Raw genomic sequence first — 12,658 nt, 5'->3', positions numbered from 1 at the left:
TGACATCAATAACCATTTACCCGATTTTTGTTATCTGTGACTGTGATTGTGGGAAAGTATGACTATTGTGGAATCCATGAGCGCATTTAAACATGAATCATTAACACAAAACTGGACGCTAAAAAGAACGTGACACGGAATGAGAATATCATTTTTGTCAGACGAGGGGGTGCTTTTCACGGCAGGGGTGCTGAATACGGCACAACACCGGGGTATGACAACTGCAGAACAAGTATAGGCGCACAATGAGAAACACTTTTTTCTCCATGAAAACACGTGATTTATTTATTATCACAAATAAAAAAATGAATGTGCCTCCTGTGGCAACCTTTTGCTGAATAATACTCGATTTAACATTCAAATAAAATATTTCTCCTTTTGCATGTGGAGAATCCTCACCACAAGATGAGCCATCCCCACCCCAGTCCTCAAATCAGGCACCAACAAGCATCGGTGCGTAATGCTGGGCAGATTAGCACCTTCCTTTCGAACGTATTAAATACAGACGCAATCACAATCCCCGCAAAGACTTTCAGGCTTGGTAAATCTCATTGCGGGTGGTAAATGGACATATTTGCATTTTCCCCTCCCAGTATTTAGCGATTTCTGGCGGGTACGCCCCATATTGATTATTCATCAGGGCAAAAGTACTAAATGAATAGCGTGTGCTATTTTGCTCATTTGAGAGGCGCAGTCCTCTTTGCACGCTGTTAGTAGATCAGCTTGCACATTGGTTTGCGGGTGATATCAAGTTTGCACACGTTTTTACACACGCAAACCTTTAGTAAATCAGGCCCTAAGACGGTTAGCTGTGATCTCCAATCACCCAAATGGCAACACATCAAGAACCATCGTTCATCAGTTCCTGATAATTGTGGGAAAGCCTTGTCCCTTATCAGGTCCTAAAGTACTGTACACAGTTACACTCACATATGCCATTTGAGATTTTACTGTGCCAATAAACAAGGGGTGGGGGAGTTGGGACATTGAGATGGGTAAGAAATGCTGTTTGTTCTTGACCAAAGGGGAAGGCCCATCCAGACTGTTATCAACAACGAGTTCAAAAGCAAGGATCTGTCATGGTATCGAGTTGTATCAGCGCCCTTGGCTAAGTACACTTCTGGTATGGCAGCATTGATGCAGATAAGTGCTGCGTCTCATCCAGGACATGCATTTTTAAGTAGGACGATGCGAAACCACACTCTACATAGGCTACAAAGCTTTTCATACAGACTGGTCTGCCTGCAAGACTAACCTAGCTCTAACCAACGGATGCAGTAATGACATGCTGTTGCACACTTTAATGTGTGTTTACAGAAGGAACAGGACAAATAACAACTGAAAAGTCTTACTACCAGAAACCTTTTTTGAAGATGGTCACAAATCAGTTAAAAGATTTATTGTCCCAACTTTAAAAAAAAAGGAAAAACAAGGGAATGTCAATGGTTGTGCGATTGGAGGGATAACACCACGGGCCAGATGGCTATTTTTAAACCCAGGGACATGGTCCAACTCTGTGACACGAGCTTCTGCGCTCTATTGTGCCTCTGTAGTCCACAGGAATAAACACCTGCTGCTGTTCTCAGAATAATGATACACACGGTTAGAGCGGCTGAGCCAGCCAGTGCAGCGCTGCTCTCTTCACCGAGGAAGGAAAGAGAGTGGAATCTGTAAAACAGTCCTTGTAGTTTATTTGAAACAGAAATGCATAACCTTTACGAATTCAATCCCCCGTCTTAAATTGAAAACTTTCCCTTTTCACAAATTAGGCCATTAAACATCTTGAATATACGAGGGACGGTGTATGTTGAAGACAGTTCATGTTGAAATATTAGTCTAGAGGAAATATGATGATATCTTTATACGTTAACACTGAATATTACATTAACAAAAACGTAATTGTGTTTAACCAGGATAATGTCAGTGTCTTTTCATAGAAATGTAAAGTTTGAAAACGAAACCATTTATCCAGGTCCTAGAGAGAAATGACTGAGTTCTCTTGTCTTGACTGTGGCCAAGGGCATGATACCGGAGCTAGTTTTGATGCAAATCCAAAAAGAAAATAAATGTATTGCAGAGGACTGAACAAAGAAAACCAGTTATCTCCACATTCATTGATGATATGGTTTGGTGTTTCAGGTGAAGGTCCAGGGGAGATGGCAGCCATGGACTCTACAGCAGATGGACAGTATTCACTGAGACACTTAAAACTTTTTTCTTGTGTCAAACAGGGTTGTTTTTTTTGATGATCTACATCTTTTTGCAAACCTTTTCTAGGAGAGTAATGCATGTTGCCACTGAGCAAAGAGCACTAGAATTTCTATCCACCCCCAAAAGCCAGTTTCGATTGTGAGACATCTTTCAAGGTAAGGATTCATTTTTTAAGTTTTTTATCTTCCCAGGGGCTTTCCTACGGTGGCCGAGACCCACCATTGCTGAAAATAAAAGTAAAGCTGCAAACAGAAACAAACGCCGCTGCAAATAAAATAAACACTTAGCAAATAAAATAAACGCTGCAAACAAAAAGAAACGCCGCTGCAAATAAAAGAAACGCTACAAATAAAATAAAAAAAACGATGCAAATAAAAAAACCACAACGGAAGTGAATTACCGGGGACTATTTTTGCCGATGCACCGGTGTTGCACATTAAAAATGACATGTAGCAACGTTGAACACTAACCTTTTCACTTATTTTCTCGTTCGTTGTTCTTCTTATTCCTCGCTCTTCTTATTTCTTCCTTTTCTCTTACGTCCTCTTCGTCTTCTTCTTCTCCTCTCACGTAAAAAACACCGGTGCATCAGCAAAAATAGTCCCCGGTATATTCACTTCCGTTGTAGCTTTTTTAGCTTTTTTTTTTTGCGTCCTTTTTTTTTAAATTTGCAGCAGCGTTTCTTTTATTTGCATGATTCTTTTATTTGCAGCGGCATTTGTTTTTATTTTCAGCGTTTATTTTATTTGCAAAGCGTTTATTTTATTTCCAGCAGCGTTTATTTTTATTGGCAGCGTTTCTTTAATTTTCCGCAATGGCGGGTCTCGGCCACCGTACTTTCCTCTAAAATCTCTCCCAAGTTTCTAAGATACTGTATTTTGACTTAAACATATAGAGGAAGACTTGACTTCTGATCAGAAGCATCACTCACTCTGCTCTCTGAAGAGAGCTCTCTGGGGAGAGTCAGTCCCTCGTCAGATGGCTGTCAAAGGCAGCAGGGTGAGAACACAGCTGCAAGCCTGTCAACATGACCGCACGTCTATCAGCTCCTTTCTCGTAGCCCTGAGTGATGGCGCGTTGGCTGAAGAACACTCAGGGCATCACATGAGAGTGCAGAAATGCATGAGTGGAAACCTAAACACACTGGCTGTTAGTCCTTCAAGTTGCCTTGTTTGGGCACATGTATCCTGTTCAGCTTTGCGTCGGTTATCTTCCACCACATTCTTGTTTCTGCTCCTTTATTTCTATTTTCTTTTTAACTGCTTGCAAGTTTAATATTTAGATGTCTGAGGTGAAAACCAAATTGAAACCTCCAACATGAAGCAAATTCTTCACTTGGGTGGGAGTGGGAGCCCTTCATATCCAAACAAATATCAAACTCGGTGAGCTCTTTGGGTTTGCAAGCTCCTGTGACATCTCTGACTCAGATGAGAGAGGAATCATCCAGCTTCCTTATGTCTGATCTCATTCCTGTTTTCCATCGTCTGGATTTGATGCACCGAAGAAGTCGGCAGCCCAAAGCTGCAGCACCATTTTCAAAGGAAGACCTGAGGGACTCCGTCCACCACGGGCCACAACCGGCTGCTCTGAGCAAAGACATATGGTCATGGTTCTGATGGGAGTTTGTAGACTGTATCATCCCACAGAAACAAACACACATGCACAAAAGAAAAAACAAAAGGGATAAAATTATCTTGAGCAAGAAGAAGTCAGAATTTAATAAATCATGGGTCTGTGGACCTGAATACTGTTCTAGCAACAATAAATGATACCGTGTTGCCTCTAAAACATTTACTCTGTGTATGCATTTGACTGACTAATAGCCTTGAATGATGGATATTGTAGACATGGCAACACCTACACCTACAACCAAACACCCATGGGGAAGAGAGGCTAATGAGAGGGTTAGTATCATCCCTCATGCACTCACAAATTACTTGTTTTTATTTATACAATCAGTTTTATAACTGTAAAACGCTGCAGTGCTGATTCATTGGGAATATTACCTGTTACATTAAGACCTGTTTTGCATGTTTACCGCGTGCTGTTGTTCAAATCAGTGGATGACCTACTCTGTGTGGTAAAAGCTGACGCGCTCTAACGAAACCTTAATTGATGCTCTCTGAGCGAAACATTGAAGGGAAATAATGTGGTGAGAAAAGAGCAAGCAAAGCTGCAGCGATGGCCCATGTGTACCGCACGTGCGGTAATTGACTTTTAAATGAACTGGAATGTAAACCCAAACGTTTCCGACTTATGATGTTCATTATGAAGAAACAAACATACCATCAAAAGAAGTTAACCAGGTTCAAAACAATGAGGTCATAATTGTTGTAATTCACACCACACTGATGTCATGATGCCCCACAGAGAACAAGATTCAATGGAAAAGCCAGCTGAACGACTGAACCAAAAAGCATGTTCAAACCCTTTTTATTCTCACATAAGTGCTGTTTGAATGATCCCAACACTAGTCCCTCCTGAGTTTTCATGGTGCATGCCAGAGACTTTTATTTTCATGTATCGTCTGAATACAAGTTCATCCTGACTGCAGCATGTCCCGCAGGGGAAATCCGAATAAGCTTGAAACAAATGCCTGAAAAACAATATAAAGTATTTTTACTTCTAAGTGGCACGTTGGGACTCTATTAACAATTGTTAAAGCCAAATAAAACCATGTAGCTATTCATTCCTCCATTTATTCTGACTGTAGAGTCTCTTTTTGTACCATTTGCTTCCATTTATGAACCGAGGATAATCTGGCTCTTTAAATAATTTACTTTAGATACAGTTTCTGACAAACTAGATTGTGGTGCAAATATGGTGACAGAGGCCTGCAGAGAAACCTGGAAGGAAAAGAAGCAGAGTTGGTTTTAGAGGGGGACACCAGGGAAATCAAGTGTATTTTCATTTATGCTGCACTGTAGTTGTCTCATCTTCTTGCAACTCTGTTGGTCTCTCTCAGTGAGCGTTGCAGCATGGACTCCCTCTGTTGGGTGGTTTGGAAACTGCCTCTTATCCTCCTCCCACCTCACCCCCACCATACATGGACTTTCGTTCACACACTGCTCAGTATACACACATTAATGCTCATCAGTTTGCATTAGATTTTGAAGCTTACTTTATTCTCAGAAATCTTGGCAAAAACCCAACATCACCCTTAAAACATGTCGCCATCTCACACATTTTACATTTCTGAGACAAGCCTTTTTGTTCCAAATATCTGCATAAAAAGCTTTATGTCCCCATAACAAACGCAGCATCTGGGCCACATGCACGGACACACAAGCGTGCATTTCTCTGTCATTTGGTTAATTCTATTATATTCTATGCTCCCATTTTCAGTCAGATCACTCTTGTTTATGTGTTTTTCATTTTGTGACCAGGAGGTCCGCTTTAAAGAATGAGGGATATATCTTATTTTTCTCTCGGCGTTAAATCATCATCATCATCATTGCTGTCTTCTTTTCTCTCTTTGCAGTTTACATATTCACATATGGGAATATGCTCGGTCAGGACATAAGCTTTGATATTTAGAGTGAGATAGATCCTATAAATGGTCCAAGCTGTTGCTGATGATGTTACAGGACGTCTCAGGGGATAGGGGGGGTTGAGGCCTGGGGTGTGTGCAGGGGTGAAGTTATATCCGATCTAAAAGCTTTTCAGTGTTTCAGTACACAATAACACCTGTCTATTGGACCCTTGTAGTTTGGGTGACACTGCAGCCCAAAAGAGCTTGTGGTGCTTTTAACATCAAAGGCTTTGCCACAAGTTATATTAGCACATCTTGTGTCTCAAATCAAGAGGACAAAAGTCACAGGAGCTCCTGCTCGCCAATTCTTCCTAGGCATCTTTGACAACAGCTGTTGCAGCATGCGACTGATAAAAATATGTGTACGTGGAGTTATTTGACCTGCTGACACTAGCCACTGCTACTGGCAATCTAGGGGCTTTTGTTATCAGTACAGTAAATAAAGAGGAATGATTATTTAATATGCTAACAAAAGGTGAAGGTGTTAATGGGTCAAAAGTAACACTTACTGTAAGGACGCTATCATTGCACAATAATAAAGTAGGGCATAATGTGAAAAACCATTACAAAATAAAGCATATTATAAAAGGTGAAGTATTGTGTTTGATAATGGTAAATTAAAGGGAGAATCTATCTGATCGGTGCTTCAGTTGAACACAGCTTATTGACGTATGCATAAAGGTCCTTGAACCCTATTTATGGGCAAAGTTCATGTTCAATACTATGTGTGTTTTGCAAGAGCAAAACACTATGTTTTCTCCAAAGATTAATCGGTGCCACATGCATAAATCTGCTGTGAGAGGGGACATGCAATCAAGTTCTCCACAGAGCGAAGTGACTGATGAGCTGTTTAAGGTGCAAAAGACATCCCCTCGCGGTGTTGGTGAATCTCAGCTTCAACATTCAAGTTTCCCCTCGTGTTTTGAAAACGCTGGCAACGGTCAGTGCAGTCCGATTGTTCGTGAAAACGTTAATCTCTTCCCACTCTACAAAACTGTCTGCGATCTGATTGATTAACTGCTAAACTGAATAACAGGCAAACGTGGTCAGTTTTGGAAGACTATCCTGAAGGTAAAGCATTGATTATTTCAGCTTAGCATTTTAATAGTGATGGAACCACATTTCCCTTCATTTGCTGTAGAAAACCATATTCCTCCCCCAAAACCTCCTGAAGTAAAGATTCAGCTCAGTATGGCAAGTTAAATGTCTTTGCCATAAATGAAGAAATAACACAGTTTTGTGAAACAACAGCTGTTAGCACACCAGAGTTGCAGAGAGTCCAAAAGGAGGAGGACAAAGTTCAGTCAGCAAATAAACAATTTATGAAATTGGAGTGAAGTTTGAAAGTCCCAGACTCAGATAGGTTCCAGAAATTTTCTATCTGATACCTCACATTGTTATTTTTATAGTAGAAATGAGAGCGAGTGAACCCAAACCAGTGACTAACCTACGCCAGCAATATTTTCTGAATGATATTCTACCTGCAGGTTTTGTTGACATTCATTTGGACCGCTTTCATTTACTTTGCTGCCTTGATGCTAATTTGACACACCATAGGCTCTAACCTCTAACATGGCATTATCTTTGGGCACCCGTCCCTCCTTCCACATGCACTTCCTGATGTTCACCTGCAGCTTCTGCTGGTACAGCTGCCATCAAATCACCTCCTGAAGCAACATCACGCCTCCTAACTCACATTTACACAGCGTTGTACAAGCAGCAACATCATTCTCACCTTGCTCAATCCTTTGACCCCCACAGCTTTTCAATATATATGTTAATAAGAAAGATGTCACTAATGAATGCCTAAACAAAATTAACCTATGGACCACATTACACCGGTCATGAAATCACTACACTGGCTTCCAGTGAGTCAAACGATAGAGTTTAAAATCTTACTGCTGGTCTACAAAGACCTGAATGGTCTTGGACCAAAATACATGCTTGATCTGTTAGTTCCTATGAAGCTCCCAGACCCCTGAGGTTCATCTGGATCTGGTTTGTTGTTTGTCCCAAGAACCAGAACCAAGCAAGGTGAGGCAGCGTTCAGTTATTCTGCTCCTCACCGGTGGAACAAACTTCCTGTAGACCTGAGGTCTGCTCCAACTGTCAGCTCCTTTAAATCAGGCCTAAAAACATTACTGTTTACTGAAGCGTACTCTAAAATTAAATACTTACCTGCTGTACTGTACCGCCCTTTCTTTAACAACTTGTGCTTTTTATCATTTTACCTCTTTTCTTATCATTTCATTTCATTTTATTTGTTATTTACTGTTTAATTGTGTCTTGCCGCTTTTAATGTTGATGTAAAGCACTTTGAATTACCTTGTGTTGAATTATACAAGTAAACTTGCCTCACCTTGCCTATTGCACAGGTGAGCTTTGAAGAAAAAAAATCTACATTTATATAATTAGTTAATGTAGAAAACATATTCAAATAGTGTTTATTGTGCATCAAACAGCCTCTTTGGGTTTTTAACGGATCACATTGGTCAGAAACGTTTTGTAAAACACAGCGTCCATCTCTTGACCTCCCCCTCCTCCCGCTCCTGTCCGCTGACGTCACACGGGTCCAAGGAGCGCAAGTAAAGGCTGATTTACGGTTCAGCGTTACACCAACGCAGAGCTACGCCGTAGGGTACGCGGCGATGCGCAATGTACGCGCGCGTCGACGCGTACCCTCTGCGTCGATTTAACGCGGAACCATAAATCAGCCTTAAACTGCAGGGCGGCTCGCTCAGTCACCGGTGCCAACTACACACACAAACACACACACTCACACACACACACACATACACGCGTATAGCTAAACCGATTACTTCAGTATTTTTTTCCCCTCTCTCTCTCTTTTATTCGTGTCTCATGAGTTATATTTCAAACCACAAGCTGTCGTTCTGTGCGGTGGCTGACAAGACAGAGAAGTTCTGTGAGAAGAGCAGTCATTTATTGTGAAAGTTGGAATACAGCGACGCGGTTTGAGCTGAGAGGGAATAAAGCTGCTCCGATGATGAGCAGCTCTCACCGACACAGTTGGGAAATCAACGGAATTCCATGCTGTCGACGGTAATGTCAGTACTGTTATTGTTATTATTATTAATATTAATAATGTTGTTTTTATTCCATTGATTGCTTCAAGTGAGCGGATGTCATAGTTGTATTTCGTTGGTTGTTATGCTTAAAAATCCTACCATGGCTAAAAAGGTAAAAACAAAATTAGAAAAAAAGTTTGATTACATTTTCACAATATTCAGTCCCTAACTGAATAGTTGTATCTGTCACTATAAGTTTGTGACCTTTTGCTTCGGTTGTATTTCTGTTTCCCGAATTCCTTGGGAAAAGCAGATAGTGTCACTTATCATTCCATCATCAAATGCCCTGTAATCCAAATCATTCTTTTTATATCGAGTTTTTATCTGCAGGAAGGTGTTTTAAAGAATTGCTTGTTTTAATGAGGAATGGGGGGAAATATCCTCTCCATCTCTTCGGATTTTGGACTGATTATGTCAGGTTCAGTTTCTGTATGAGCTGTTGTTGCAGATGTTTTTTTTAATTATTTATTCGCTCAAAAGAGTTTACCTCCATGCAGTTTAATGCTTTGAGGATGTAAATAAAAAGGTGAAGCATGGATTTTAATAAAGTAAGAAGTATGAAGAATGTAGAGCCTTTATTGACCAGTCCTGGGGTGAGATACTGTATATCTCCAGGGTGTTTTTAATGCTGCTGCATTACAGTACATTAAAAGAGTACGTGATTTGTTTCTGTGTCCACCAAACCAAGAGGCAAAATAAGAAAGAACTGAAATACCTCAGATAAAATAATAGATATCAAAACGAAAGCAAAAAGAAAACAGATTAACAAAATCTCTGTCGCTAACACTTACTGTACTCTACCCTTGTTGTGGCATGTGCACATCATTTTGCACTTGCATAAAATGTTAAAAATGTATTTAGATATGCTGCCTGATTGAAAAAGAAAAAGTCACACATTTTAGTATTTTTTTTTACCACCTTTAGTTTTGATTATATCAAGCATAATTCAAATAGGTGTCACATTATTAATTTCAGTGCAGATATAGATTTAATTTTAACTGAATTTTTCTCCTAAATATCCGCACATGGGTTCTGGACTTTGGCAGCCAGTCCACATGTGAACGTCTCATTCTCCTTTAATCACTTTCACAGTCAGAGCTCCCAGCAATTCCCTTGTAGGAATATACTTCTGCTGTTAGGGAAGAAAAAACAAACAAACAATTGAAGGTAAAACCAGGTCATTCAGTATGTTTAACCGACTTAAATTTCTAGGACACCAAATGTGTTGAACCTTGACCTGATCAGATGAAGCAACAGATCAAGAGACTGCTCCTGCCTTTTGCACCATAGGCATCACTTTATCTGCTTCTGTTTCTTCTGCCCATCCGCCATGAGTCTGGACTCATCAGACAACTTTTTTTTATTACTCCTGAATTCTTCAGGCTCTACGGCAAACACGATCCTTTTATTTTTTCCTATTGTCACTGATAAATGGTGTTATTAAGGCCACACAGCTGTTTATCTCTAATACTGTGATAATCCTCACATTGTGTGTGTGGGTTTTACTTTCACTACCAGACATTGCCCTGCATTTTATGACTGATTCCTTTAATTTTCTACCATTAGATTTCACAAAACATTTAAGTGATCTCCACTCACGATCCTTCAAGATTTTTTCCGACCACACTTCTTCCTCAAACACTCTTCCAGCGCTGCTAACCTCCAGGTTTTAACATGCGCTGGACAGTTGTTAACACAATCCTCACAGTTTCAGCATTCTCCTAGGTTGTTTTGTGTATGCAAACCAATAATTTGACCCTTCTGAAACAGAATGATATCTTTTTCACAACCACGGCTTGTCTGTCCTCATGTGGTCGTTTAAACATCAGTCAGGGTAAAATAACTTGCTGACAGCTGAAATGTATTCATCACTTTACAGACTTAACAACTTAAATATTCACTCGGTTAACTTCAGGTGGTCATTTTATTAGTTTTTTTTACAAATTGCAATTATTCCCCAAGCAGAAAAAACCTCCAGAACAGAATAACTTATTTTTCTGTATTTTGTAACACTTATAAATATGAATTTGACTAGGAGTTAATTATACAGTGTTTCTGATCTGATCGGAGTTCCTAATCAGATCCACTGGAGCAGCATCACGCTGCAGAGAAAACCACATGTGGGTCCTCAGTCTCTTGTGAATGTTGTTTTACACGGCGCAGCATGTTTTCTAATTCATGTGCCCATAGTCAGGTAAACACCACATATAACTAAACAATATAGTCTGTTCATTAGCGTCATCTGTTGCGGTGATGCAACAGAAAATCAATGCTCCTTGGTGAAGAATCAGAGTAAAGCTCACAGGTGCGCTCCATGAATGAGTGATGTGTTGCCGTGTGCTAGTGGTTATTTGCAAGCATCAGCTGGTGATGCAGTCACCGCAATGCATACAGAATTGACATTAGGGAAGTTTTACAATGCATAAGGTAACTGTCTGTTCTGCAAGAACTGGTACAGCCCAGCTGGATGAGCTTTCTGTGGATGTGAATTAAATTACGTATGTATGTGAGAAGTGTAAAATGACGAACTGGGTTATGTGTTGCATCAGTTTACGTATTTATATACCACATTGTGGAATGGCAGCTACAAGACTGTGACTGCCATCCGGCCTCAAGGGAAATAGGGAAAGCAGGGAGTGCTGTCTGGTATTTATACTCCTGTACTTATAACTCATTCTGAGAACTGTCAAAAAGGGGTTTTACCCTAAGATGATGGTTTTGAAGTCCCCCTCCCTCTTGGCAGTTTTACTCTCCTTTCCCTATTTATAAGTTTAGATTTTACTGATTGACAAAAAACTGTCTTTTACTGTAGTGTGATGGTGATTTACTCTGAAGTGGTAGGAAAATGACTTTTCTTAGGAGGTTTTCATTCATAAACATACATTGTGTTTTGCATTTGTCAGGGGGAGGTTTGTATAGTGATGAGTAAGATCAGGTGAATACAGCCAACTTTCGGAACGTACTTTACTTAATGGCATGTGAAGTTGATCATTTCTAAGTCCTTTTCTTCTCATAAACTGCTAGAAAGATTTTTTCTTTCCTCAACAGTTTTAATCAATAGTCTTTAAATCTTTGAGAAGAGGAGCATGGGCGTATCACTGTAAAGTATCAGAAAATGGCAGTTCAAATTTTTAAAAGAAGATGATTTATGTTGGGTATTTCAGAAAAAGTCTTACCCTGCAGGCAGATGATTGGGAAAAATATGGTTCAAAGTATTCTGCAATAAATCAGCAATGTGCTTTACAAGCAAGAAACCAACTCCTGTCCTTGGGTTTGCAGAATCTTTACAGTTATCGACTGCTGTTGGACACCTTTTTTTTTTTTTTTTGTATAGCAGAACTAATTACTTTGGCTTTTATTTATGTTTTCGGGATAGGATATCCAATATTTCAGTCTGAAAAAAAAGGCAGAAGCATTTTATTTCAAGGTTTGAAAACAAGTTTGGCCTGGTCATGATGGTACAGAGACTGATCCAAGACTGAGGTCAAAAAGAGGTGAACGGAGTAAGACTAGGTGCCTGAGTTCGAGCAATTTAGCAACATGAGACCGAGTGAGAGTGAGATGGATATATGAGAAAAGAGGGAACAAATAGCACTTGTTCCCCCCTTTTTCCTTTCTATTTTTATGTGGCTGAGTTGAAAGGGAGAGAGAGCGAGAAAGAGAAACAGTGGCTGAGTCAAGAGACGAGATGACAGAAATTCAAATCTCAAAGACCCGAGGAGTGAGCAAACAAAAGAGACAGAAGTGAGGAGGAGATCCTTAGCTGGATGATTTCCCCTGGCCATGAGGGTGAGTGTCTGTGTCGGCTCACATCAAGGGACCACAG

General features: G+C 40.1%; 2 protein-coding genes across 5 annotated transcripts in view; one reads left to right on the top strand and one right to left on the bottom strand.

The window, feature by feature from the left end:
• LOC133422585 (G-protein coupled receptor 183-like) overlaps nt 1-12,658 on the bottom strand; it is a 30,311-nt gene that overhangs the window by 13,878 nt on the left and 3,775 nt on the right. The window lies entirely within an intron of this gene.
• The window catches only part of gcgra (glucagon receptor a), a 75,395-nt gene continuing 71,277 nt past the window's right edge, over nt 8,541-12,658 (top strand). For 2 of the 4 annotated variants that reach the window (XM_061711960.1, XM_061711964.1), the window contains exon 1: nt 8,541-8,806. The gene's annotated coding sequence lies outside the window, so the exon portion shown is untranslated. Of the gene's footprint in view, nt 8,812-12,658 lie in introns of all 4 variants that reach the window. The other 2 variants (XM_061711961.1, XM_061711963.1) reach the window with 1 other exon arrangement.

Source organism: Cololabis saira, chromosome 21 (assembly GCF_033807715.1).
Source record: "Cololabis saira isolate AMF1-May2022 chromosome 21, fColSai1.1, whole genome shotgun sequence".
NCBI classification, from domain to species: domain Eukaryota; kingdom Metazoa; phylum Chordata; class Actinopteri; order Beloniformes; family Belonidae; genus Cololabis; species Cololabis saira.
Note: the sequence above shows the minus strand (reverse complement) of the source record. Positions and strands in the feature narration are given on the sequence as shown.